The sequence below is a fragment of the Numida meleagris genome, chromosome 6 (assembly GCF_002078875.1).
Source record: "Numida meleagris isolate 19003 breed g44 Domestic line chromosome 6, NumMel1.0, whole genome shotgun sequence".
Taxonomy (NCBI): domain Eukaryota; kingdom Metazoa; phylum Chordata; class Aves; order Galliformes; family Numididae; genus Numida; species Numida meleagris.
The window spans coordinates 24,795,316-24,807,081 of record NC_034414.1 but is presented as its reverse complement, the minus strand read 5'-3'; the positions used below and the strand labels follow the sequence as shown (position 1 = coordinate 24,807,081).

Here is an 11,766-nt window from a genome sequence, read left to right as displayed (position 1 = left end):
CATGGCCTTACCCAGACCAAAGGCTGCGGAGTGGGACTGCGGCTGCCCCAAGCCAGAGTGCTCAGGCTTTACAAAGAACAAGATCCACGCTTGTGGTTTCTCCTTCTCCCCAGCCTCCCTCCCGCAGTCTGAGTGATTGACTGAGAATGGCTGGGCCTGGCCGCAGGGCCGTGCCCGGGGCCTCCCCCAGGCAGCAGCTGGGCAGAGCCCACCTGGCTGCCCCGAGGTGTCTCTGGGCCATCCTGGGAGCCTGGAGCCTTCAGGACCAATTCCCCGTATCTCCTTCCAGCTCTGCCTCAGGGGCAGATCAGGAGCTGGTGATGAGCTTGTTCTCCTGTGCTGATCTGCATTTCAGCCACAGATGCTGGCCTAACGCCAAGGTGATGCCATTTTGGTTTGATAATCACCTCTTAAACAATCTTCAAAACAAATTTAATCAGTGGGTTAGATATCGACGCATTGAAATGTAATGCTACCGCCATATAAAGATAACAACAATCATAGCACACACGTATTTTAAAAGTGTACTCTGGTCAACAGTCCCATGAAAGTTATAGATACATGATAGAAATCGTTTGGCTTTGGATTTTATGAGACATGAGATGTTCCTTACAACATATTTTCCTTTTCTTTCGTGCCTAATCCTTAGTCTTTGACTCTTTTGATAAAGAGAACTCATTTCTCCAGGGGCAAAATTTGCAATGAAAAAAAAACACAGAAGAAACTTTCCATACTTAACATACTATGTGAAGAGGAACAATAAGATAATAAAGAGGCTGAATATTCATTATGCTAATCAAATGTTAATAAACTACGGGACAGCATGCAGCTCAGTTTGGCTCCCATCTCTCTCTTTCCTTATTTCTTGCCTGACTGCATTTCTCTTCCTTTCTTCTCCTTTGCTTCTTTCCTTCTCTTGCTATATGAGGCCATCTTTATGGAGGCGACCCACTCTCAGTTTGAAAGCATTATTTATTTAAAGCAATCCTGCAAATAGTAAACACTGTCAAGCAGATCTGCAACATCTGTGTGGTTCAGGCCGTTGCTGAATATTTCTACTTTGACCTCAGGGAAGCCTCGGGTTCAGAAAGAGATGATGGCCAGTAATCACAGTAACCCCAAATAGATGAGTGTAACTACATCATTTTCAAGACTCGAATACTTAAAAATGAAGACTACCTCACATATCTGTCACCTTAGAATGGGATAGTCATGTTTGAACATCTGACATCCTCACAGTTATATGGACAGTGTTTTCATTTCACTGCATTAATTATGTAAGCAAACAAAAAAACAAATAAAGAAAGAAATACCGCGGGGTGACATGCTCATGATCAGTAAGAGTGAAGGCTTTGGCATAATATCTGTAACTAGAGCTGCACCGGCACCTTGTGTCTCCAGTTTCAGATTATCGCCTGGTGTCAAATCCTTTCTACCAGGAGTGTGCTACAGAGAAAGGGAAAGAGAGACCAAAATGTAGTGTGATGCTGAAACACAACCCAGCAGGTGACCCTCTCCCTGCAGATAAACCCTGCCTTAGATACACTGCTGGGGCTGTGACAGTGACAGGCTCCCTCTCTGCTTCTAGGCAGAGCAGCCAGGTGAGCTGTCAGCCGAGCAGCATCACTGAACCAAGCACGTTGTGTCCAGGGATCGCTGGGATGTCTTTTTCACCAGGGGTGCTGAGTGTCCCTGCTCCCTAGACAGGGATCCTCTTGTGCCGGGGCTGAGACGGCACCAGCCTTGTTCGAGGAGACCACTCAAGGAACAGGACTGACATAGTCTTGGAGGTATATTTGAATTTAGCTCCTCAAGCACCCTGCTCTGAAGGCTCAAAATCTGCCACCTGCACAGTCACAGAGGCTTGGTCCTCCTCTGCCTGCTGTGCTCCTGATGGCTGGGGACAGGGTCAAAGCTTCCCTGACCTGAGCTTTCACAGCGTGGCATGTTGTGGGAGTCACTCAGCAACTGCCCTGCAAGAGATGAATATTAAAGGAAAGCTGGAAGGGCTGAAGGGTCACTGAGTTCGGGGCAGACCAGAGCAAAGGTTGGGGTAGGAAGAGTGTTAGTAGCCCTGGGGATACCTTCTGCTGGCACAGAGAAGAGAGCATGCAGTCCCACAGCTAACTGTCAGGCTGTTGGTATGGCTGCTGGTACCAAGGGGCCATGTCCAACTCTCATTTCTGTTCTAGCATACCAGAAGAGGCAGTAGGTGTGAAAGGTGTCTGCAAAACCAACTCTGCAAAATGATACCTGAAGAATCCCATCCCTACTGGCTTGGTCTGCAGCTAAACTCAGAGAAGCTGTTCCTGCACTGAACACCCAAAGCTGAGCACCCCTGTGAGGAGACAGGCAGAAACCACTCCCTGGAGGTGTACTGCCTCCACAGCCCTTTTTCCTTCTCTACCACCATGCTCACGACTGTTCTCAGCCTCACTCGTGGGAAAGGACTGCGGAGGAGGGACACCCGGGCTCTTCAAAAAGACCTGCTCCATCAAATACACTTCACTGCCTGTTCTTCCCTTTTCCTCCATCTTCTGTCTGGGATCTGCTGGCAGTTTCAAGCAGATCATGCTGTGGCCTTACCCCCATGAAGGAAAAGTTAAAAAGAGAAGAAAGAGAAAAGAAGATGACCTCATAGGAAGATGTTTCCAAAGTCCAGATAAGCATCTCTTTTCATGCAGCTCTGCTGCCCATGGAGTCATTTTGGGAAGACATCAGCTCTATCTGCTTAACACATCTGCCAAGAGCACAGGAGCCCAGGTGGATGCTGGCCAGGCAGTGCACACGTGAAAGCTGCTGCTTCACAATTTAGCCACAGGATAGAGACATTGCTGCCTCCCTCAATGCAGTCTGTCCAGGTGTTCGCTTGGGAATCAAGGCCAGCCCTGCTGAGTACCCAGCAATGCTGTCTGCACTGCCTCACCTCCATTTGTGCTGAGTGGCAGCGCTAGCTGGCTGCTCTGCCGTACAACTGTTTATCTGTGTTTCTTGCCTAAATAAAGCAGATATCAGGATACCAAGGTCTAAAGGAAGGTGCTAGTGTGAAGCTGAGTGTGTGCCTGTGGCTGCTGCTGGGAGGGCTTTGGTTTACTTTCTTTGGTCAGGCGCCCGTGTTTGTTTTGGCAGCACTAGAGTGCTGGTGACACCGGAGGCAGAGTTCAGGACATCACCAGAAACTGAATTTCTGCCTTCACTTGTGTTGGAATAACAAGGGCAATTCCCTCAGCGTGCCACACTCCACCCACTCAGCTGTGCTCACTGTGGCTGCAGGGCTCTGCTGCCTCCAACTCAGCTCTGGAAGCACAGCTTTCCCCATCCTGCTGGGGACGAGGAATACAGGGTATGTCAAAGGGCTTTGCAGAGGAAGACACTGCCCCACCAACACAGGCTGCTTTCTAACAGACCCTGCTGCTGGAAAACATGGAGCTCAGCTTGGTTGCCCTCCTGCCTGTGAAAGACTGCATTTTAGATTCCAAAGGAAAAGCTGTGGGGTGGGATCAGCTGGGATCCTCCTTCCCCACAGCCTTCCTGTGGTCAGGAAAAGGGAGCTGGGTTTCTTTACTCACTGAGGCTGCAGACTCCTGCATTTCTCAGCCCTTTGCAGGACACAGGAGTAGAGGAGAAGCCCGACACGATGCTCTTATGACAAGTACTCATATGCTCCCCCAGGGAATATCTCCACAGCAGGAGGAAAGGGATGCAGCCAGGGCAGTTCCCAGCCTCAGTTAATGTCACATCCCTGGGGATACAGACAGCTGCATGCAGGCCAGGTCCACCTTGTCCATTGCAGAGGAGTAAAAACACTGGGCTGGGAAAGGAGGAAGCAGGAATCTGTACACACTCACTAAGCCACGGTGCACTGCTGCTGCAGGAGGGCTGCCAACTGTACTGCGGCTGGTACGGGGCATTGGGTTCCCTTGTGAGGCACTGCTGCTTGGCCTCCATTTCTCATCCTGTCTGTTCCAGCAGCTTGCTTGGTTTGCCCCTCAGCAGAACGTGCTACTGCATGTTTAGGCTGAGAAAGCAAAATAGATGACGCTGCAGCTGCTGCGTTTGAGAGCTTTCCTTCCCCAGTTTTGACTTTTAACCACAAAATGTACGCTGGATTCTTCTGGACAGAAGTGAAAAGAAACAGACCCATAGATCTTCTCGGGATGCAGAGGGAGAAAGCACTGAAGATGCTCCTTCACCCTTGTGTGACGGGCCATGGGCAGGCAGGGCTTATGAGAGACACCAAGCAAGATGGGCTCACAGTCTGTATGGATATGAATGCTCTCAGAGTCTTTCTTTCAAGAGAGGACCAACATTTCACAGGCAGGAAAAAGACCTGTTTGTGGACAACACGTCCTTGACTGTCTCAGAGATGCTAGTGCTGCTGAGTAGGAAATGCTCTTTTGGATCTATTTGCTCTATAAACAGAAACAAGGAAGGAAGAAACGAAGGAAGTGAGAAGAGAGTGACATGGTGGATGTGTTGCTAACAAAGCTGCCCCTTAAAGTGTGTATTTCTTTTCCAAATTAGGGTGAGAGCTCTCCTGCAGACATGTGGCTGTTCTTTTGTAAGGCAGAGCTCCACCGGCTGCAGTGCAGGCAAGTCATGCTCCCCATGGCTAATTCCCAGCCGTTGCTCAGAGGTTCTCTGTACTCATTCATGGCTCACTCCAGCAGCAGCACAGGGCGGCTTCTTGTCCCTGCCATTGACAAAAGGGCCATTCTAGGGCTGTACACTCAAGGATGCAGAAGGCAGTTGCTGTACATCCATTCAGTCAGCAAGGAGGAAAGGGGGCCTGTCCCAGCCTCCATGGTACTCGTCAACTGCCCAGCAATAGGAGGGGGCATCCTGGGACAGGAGGAGGTGGAGGGACCATGGTTTTGTCAGATCTCAACAGGGCTGGATGGAGTGGCTCCTTGTGCCCTCTGTCCCCCCTGCCACAAGCGCAGCAATCAGGTGCAGCCCAGCCACACGTAGCCCAGTCCATAGAGGAACATTTCCCATTGTCCCACTTTTTTTTTCCATCGCTGTAAATTTTATTACCTCAAAGGTATGGAATTAGGAAATGAAAGATGTGGAAAAATTCCTCGGACCAAAGCACTCATTTCCATCATTTCCACCTTGCCCTGGATTTCCTTCTCGATTAGCTCCAGCAGCGTCCTTGGTTAAGCCTTGGAGTCATTAAAGCCCTTTTGAAGCTCCAGTGCCCCGTGCTAGTTCTCATTGCTCAGCAGAATGATACACTGGGAATAACAAAGTCCACTTTGATCAGCTACTTCCATCCTTTACAGCTGCTTCAGCAGGAGTGATTAATCCCAGTCCTTCCTCTGCTAATAATAAGCGTGTAGAACCAGCAACATCCTTTGTTGTTATTATTTCCCCTTTTCATGTCCCTTTTTGGGGAGAGCTGTGAAAGGCACACAGTGACCTCTGTCCACCTCCTGCTGGAGGGGTGGCCACAGGGCAGGAACCAGTTTCTTGGCTGCAGATGGTGGCAGAGGTCACAGGTACCCATGGGCTAGGGATCTCTGAGCTCTCCCCTTGTCAAGGCTGTGAGCTTCCTGAGTGCCCAGCTCCTGTTGCACCTGCTCTGGAAAGCTTTGCAGCACTGCTTGTGCCTGCTGTCCTACCTACGTGCAGGAGATGAGTGTTTCCTCCTGGCAGGGAGCCTCTTGGAGAAGCAGGGCTGCTGAGGAGGAAACTGGGCACTAGCACTTTGCTGGGAATTAGGCCATCTTTGAATAAAACTTGTGGTCCCCTGGGTCACTAATCTGGCACCTTGCTCTTCTATGAGCTTCTCCTCACAAATAAAGAGTATCCCAGACCTTCAGTTTCTGTTTTAAGCTGACACTGAGCCGGAATTGTTCTCGATTTGTACTAATCTAGCTGAAAGAGGAAGCACACTGTTTATTTAATGACAAATGCCAGCTGAAGAAGAGGAGGTTGAACTACCAGAGACTACCAACTCTCACAGAGAAGATTTCAACCACAAACTACAAGTCTTCAAATGCTATGCAGATAAAAGCCTTGGATGTGGGAAATATCCCTGCAGAAGAGCATTTCATAGCAGCATCAGTGCTGTAAATGGCCTAACCTCTGATAACAGCTCATGGAGGCTGTGCTATGCATTATGCATGTTGCAGACCAGGAGAGAACATCTCACCTTTAAATGCAATCTGCTTCTTCAGTGAAAGCTGGTCCCTGAGATGTATTGTGGGTGTAAGCTCCTCCAGCTATCTATTCCCAGATCCACTGGTGCAATAGGATATCAGGCTCCGTGCATATTGCCCTGACATGGTGAGGGAGGGAGCAGGCGGGAAAGGGAAAGTAAAAGAGCAGGGAGATGCAGCTGGTCCCTCTTCTGCATCAGACCCAGGGATTAGAGCCCTTGAATGCTGGTGTGACACAAGAGCTGCAACTAGGAGAGTGAAGTCCAAGGATTGGAAGAAGATAGGTTGTGTTTTCTAGGTGATCTGGCTTGAAGAAATGTCACCTCATCCAGGAGCAGGCTGCAGAATCAGGATGTTATTTCCCCTGTGTAATGGGATGGAAAGCACAGCAACGACAGCAGAACAGCAAGGTCCCAGGCTACAGCAAGCAAGGATTTTCTCAAATGCAACAGCTGTGGGCACAGAAATAAAGGAAAGAAGCTGCTTACCTTCAAAACATCTCAGATACACAGAGACCACCAGCAAAAAACCCTCGCCTCTACTGCCAACCCTTAAATGAGGTCTGGGAAGGGTTGGATCCCGGCTCCACCCTGCTGGTCACTTAGGGGCATTGCTTGCACCTGATCTCCCCTGGGTTGGCCCTGCCTTCTCACCAGGTGCTCAATCACTGCTTCAAGCCATGACTTCGGTCTCTGACTGCTGATCTTGTGCTGAGCACGTTCAGCCCTGCCAGTGATGCACTCCAGACTGAGGAAAAAATAATTGTATGGCAAAAATTCGCTTGATGGTGCTCTGAGCTGCTCCCCTAATCTCTTAATACTGTCTCTCCTGGGTGTTGCAGTGCTGAGTAAAATGCTCTGTCTTTGAGATGAAGACCTTAAATTTGAAGTTTGGGACAAGCAAGACACCATTGCTGTAGTAGAAAGGAACATGGGTATGCGAAGTTGGGGATGGGTATGCAAAGCTGGGGTTTAAGTATGTAAATATGTGAATTTTGTTTCAGTGAGGGTACTTTCACATTGTTTTGTAAGACATGTAGATGCTTTTCAAAATGCATGAGTCCCAGAATGTCAGACTCCCCTGCAGCTCTGCTGATAGGCGCAAATTAAAGTCCCTGCATTTCTGACAAGTGTTATCCAGCACAGCTCCATGGACTTCACTGGTTCTGAGATGGGTGAGGATATGGCCTAAACACACATGGAATTTCATCCAATGTATGGCTTGGAAGTGCGCTGACAAGCTAGCACTCACCCCCGGCTAAAAGAGCCGGCTACAGCATGGCCACAGCCGTGGCAGCCACCACCAATCTGCAACACATAGGAGCCATCCATATACAACTGGCTGATGCAATATGCATCTGTATCAGGGGTAGAGTTACGCCTCATTTAGATACTTACTTCCATTGCATTGTGCATTCAACAAGTCACTTTTCCAAAACAGAAGTTGAAAACAAAATCAAGAACAGGTTAAGCCACAGTCTATCGGCTGAATAAGGCAGAAGTTGTCAAGGGGAGGACAGAGCAAGAGATTAGAGGAGACAATCTCATGGCCAGGGATGGACATACTCGTGCATTGGTTGTTAGCTCATCAGGCCACAGTCCTGCAAATTCCTTCGGATACTTACCAGGAACAATCTCATAGAAGTCAGTGGATCATTATGCTGTTACTATTATTACTGCCATATCCTTTACAAACTGTAGGGTTTTTCTGATTTTTGTTACTGTGCTCAGCTCAACTCAATTCACTTGGTGAAACAACTGCCCCTCTGAAATCAGGACTGAGAAGAGAAATGGGCCAATGTGTGTTTTTCATGTGCTGACTTGTTTGGCCATCCTGTGAATGAGCTTCTTGTTTTCTTCTCCTTGATCAGACAGTTCCACCTAAACCAGGACTTGATGTAGAAGTAAATCTGATAGGAGAATACACTTCCTGTTTATAAAAATACCCTTCCTGAGTGGAAGAGCCCTCTTCCTGCACACTCGTCTGGTGCAGCATCCCAGACCTTTTTCTATGCAGACAGGCAGAGTGGCTGGGGGTGGGGATATGGTGATTAGGGACATTTCATCATACTGAAGAGTAAAATAAACCTTTGGAAATCAAACCATTTGAACCCCAAGCATCCCCAAACTGTGACCAAGATGTCATCCTTTTGAAATGAAGAGCTTTGTCTCCTTGGCTTACAGCTAAACCTATCTGTGAATTTCCACAACCGGTGTCTCATTGCCATGAACTTATTTAGCTAACTTATAGACAGTGCTTCCGGCTCTCTTGTTTAATTGTGGCTCATGGTTCACACGTTCACAGCAGCTGAGGATTTGAGCTGTGCACATGAAGTGGTAAAGCTAAAAAAAAATCCAGTCTCAAAAGGCAGTGAACTGGATGTTTCCATTCATTTTCCTCAATGTGGGTTTTCCTGCTCTTTCTTCTGACCTGGCTGAGATCATCAGGCCTGATGGGTTGATCCACTCTCCCCTCAGGCACTCTCTCATCTCACACCCATGCACAGCTCAGTGGTGAGCGGACCAGATCCTCCTTCTGCCATGACTGCAGCATCCCTAGATCCCACGAGACTCCAGCGATCATCAGACAGGCTTCTTTAATAACCATCTTGTGAAAGACTCCAGCCACCATCTCACCTTCCCCCCATAGTTTCATTGTCTCCATTTTCCACCTCAAAAACTTTCCCTCTTCCTGAGGCCTCTGATGCCTGTGCTGAGAGCTGAGTGAGGGCAACAGCTCCTCCCGGGCTCACAGTTCTGCTTTGCTTTCCCTCTTGGATGGGTCATTTTTGTTCTGTTCCATGTTGGAAGTCAACATTTGCTGTCACCACCTAGCTGACATGTCCTGCTGCCTCATCCCATGCCCAATTATCACTCACATCATGCTTCCTCTAGATTCCCGCAGCAGATTTTCACATTGCCTGTTCTATGCTTATCCCCCTACTGTTTTCTCTGGGCTTCTCCATTACACTCCTAGTCAAGTGCAAGGTTACCAGCATGTACCATACAACAATCAGTGTCCTTCTAAAGGAGGACATGTTTACGGAGAAGGGGGTTATTTAAATCTGTCTCCTTTGTCAGCTTCTGCTAACCTCCCAGTCCGTAAGCTCAAATGCCAGGCTACCTCACAACATCCCCAGCACATGCCCCTAAATTCCTATTTCCAGAGGGTTCCCACAGTATCTGATTACAACCTGTGGTGGCTGCAAGCTCCGAGCCTCTCTGCTGTGCAGAGACCTGGGCAGCGCACAGGAGGGTTGCCTCAGCCTTGTGCTTCCTGCAAGGAGCGGCAGCACCAGGCTCACGGGTCAGTTTTTGTGGCTTGAGGGAAGCTCACCCCAAACAGGCATGGCCACAGGGGACATGGAGAACTGGGAAGGCTCACTGAAAGGCGTGGCCTGACCCCGCCTGATTTGCTTTGTTCTGAACTCTAAACTCTCCCCTGGAAGGCAGTGTTGCCTCTGTCCCCTGCTTTGCACCCTGCGAGGGGTTTGCTTCCCAGCCCACATGACGACACAATGATGAGTGTGCTATCTTCTCCCGATTCACAACAATGCTCTTCTCCACTAATTCCTGTCACACAGTAATAAGATTTCTGTGATTTCTGCCCCAGCATTTATCACTTTTATGGCCAAGTGGTGTTGGGAAGAGATCAGCCGTGTGGAGGATAGGGTTGAGGAAAGTCCATCTAACTGGGGCAAAGCCCACTCTTTGGACTTTCTCCTGTCTGTGTCATTTCCCATGTCCCATGGCCACCACTGGTATCCCAACACTCTCCACACATGTGAAGCCTGGTGGTGAAACCATAGGGTACTTGGTGCAGTGGTGTCAGGGCATTGTGCGCTGCAGGGATGGCACCTGCCTGGTGGTGCAGGTGTGCGTCCCAGTGCCCTGCCTGCACTCCCCAGCTCTGCCACCATGGCTGGGAACCCTGCTGCTCTTCCGTCCTGCTTGCCCAGATTTCCTTCACGGGGAAAACAGGATATGAGTGGAGGGGGTGGGGAGCGGAGCGTGCCTCCGGCCCATCCTGACATGGAGGGGACAAACACAAACATGCCTGTCCACACAGACAATGGGAAGCACCCGCTGCTCTTCCAGCCCGCAGAGAAGTGTGGGAGGCCGTGCTCCTCAAGGCAGCACCTCTGCTATGAGTGCAGCGCTACAAGCGTCCCATTTCTTCTTCTTTCCCCACTCCCCAGTTTTGAATAAGTGAATCTCCAATTTGAGTGGTTGGAATTTTGAAGGGCACCAGCCATCAGCTGGCCAAGCACCTCAGTGCTGCACTGTGGGGCATCTTTACGGTGCTCAGCTCCAGAGCTGCAGTCCTGATGTTTAGACAAGGTCCCAGTCTAAAGACATCCAGCATGTTGGCTAAAGGGAGGCAGGGACCATCCACTTCTCATGTGAGACGGTATCTGCCAAGTTCATGCCATGCCTGGTTCTTGCTGGTGAAGCTCAGGGGAAAAAAGAGCCGAGGCTCCATGTGGTTGTGCATGCAAAGACCAGAGGAGCAAGAGAGCAGTTTGTGTTTTTGCCACTGCAGGTAGCAGATCTGGCTCTGAACGCATGCAGGGATTGAATCAGGCAAGGCCTATTTACACACAAAAGAACTTTGCTGAGGATGGCTGCACTTTAACACCATTACTATAAAAAAGGAAGGAAAAAAAAATGGCCTGAGCATTTGAAGGAAAAGCACTTGCTTCCTGGAAGGAGGCTTGGCCAGTGGAGGCTGCTCCTCTGCTGCCTGTATCTCCCTGGTGCACTTTAGCCTCAGGTACAGCTGCTGGTGGGAAGAGACAGGACCTGTGCCACCCTTCAAAAGGCAGAACAGGCATCTTTCTGGTGACCGACAGGTTGTGACCTTTGTGCCCATCATCATGAAATCAGCTGACGTTATGCTGAGGTTTCTAATGAGCTCTCTGGTTCCTTCACTGTGTGCCTGTGAACTTTGTTTCTGCTTGCAACACCTGAACATTGATGATGCTGGCTGGGCTCCCAAGCAGTGTACACTGGCAGCATGCCAAACTGTGATTTGGCCATGGAGAGCCGCTGAGCCTGGTCGTGTTTGTTCAAAGTGCCCAATGGAAGGTCTCCAAGCCACTCTGGTTTGTTAATGAACTGGAAATATCACAACTCTTTTGCAAGATTTCTGATACTTCCAAGTCAGGCTGGGGCTATTAAAGCAGCTCCTGTCAGATCATTCTGCTCCTTTGCCTTGGGCTCAGAGAGGCAGCAGGACACTGAAATATGTGAATAAGCTAGAGCAAGCTGAAGCAAACTAAGAGATAAGAAACATTAATTTGAAGCAAATTCATGGTTTGTTTATTTGGAGAAAGCAAGGTTTGGGCATGAAAACACACCTAATACCAAGGCTTTTACTTCTGCAGCCTAATCCCACAGCTCCACATCTCTAGCGATGCAAAGTGGCTGCAAAAGCAATGGCAATGTTTTGCATCTGCTCGTCCTGTAAAGTAGTCAGAGCTTGAAAGTGAACCTGCCCTGGCCCCACTGCCCATGCTGGGGACGTAGCATGGGGCCGTGCTGAGCCAGAGAGCTCCCGTGAGGAGCTGCCAGGAAGAAAATCTAACACATCATGGAAGGGC

General features: G+C 49.3%; 1 long non-coding RNA gene across 2 annotated transcripts; it reads right to left on the bottom strand.

Annotated features, from left to right (window-relative positions):
• LOC110401916 lies at nt 416–6,793 on the bottom strand. 2 transcript variants are annotated; one of them, XR_002440684.1, is made up of 2 exons: nt 6,653–6,793; nt 416–6,528 (listed from the first exon to the last, which is right to left on the bottom strand). It is a non-coding gene; the product is annotated as an uncharacterized LOC110401916 (long non-coding RNA). The 2 variants fall into 2 exon arrangements; XR_002440685.1 differs by having other exon boundaries at nt 416–5,880.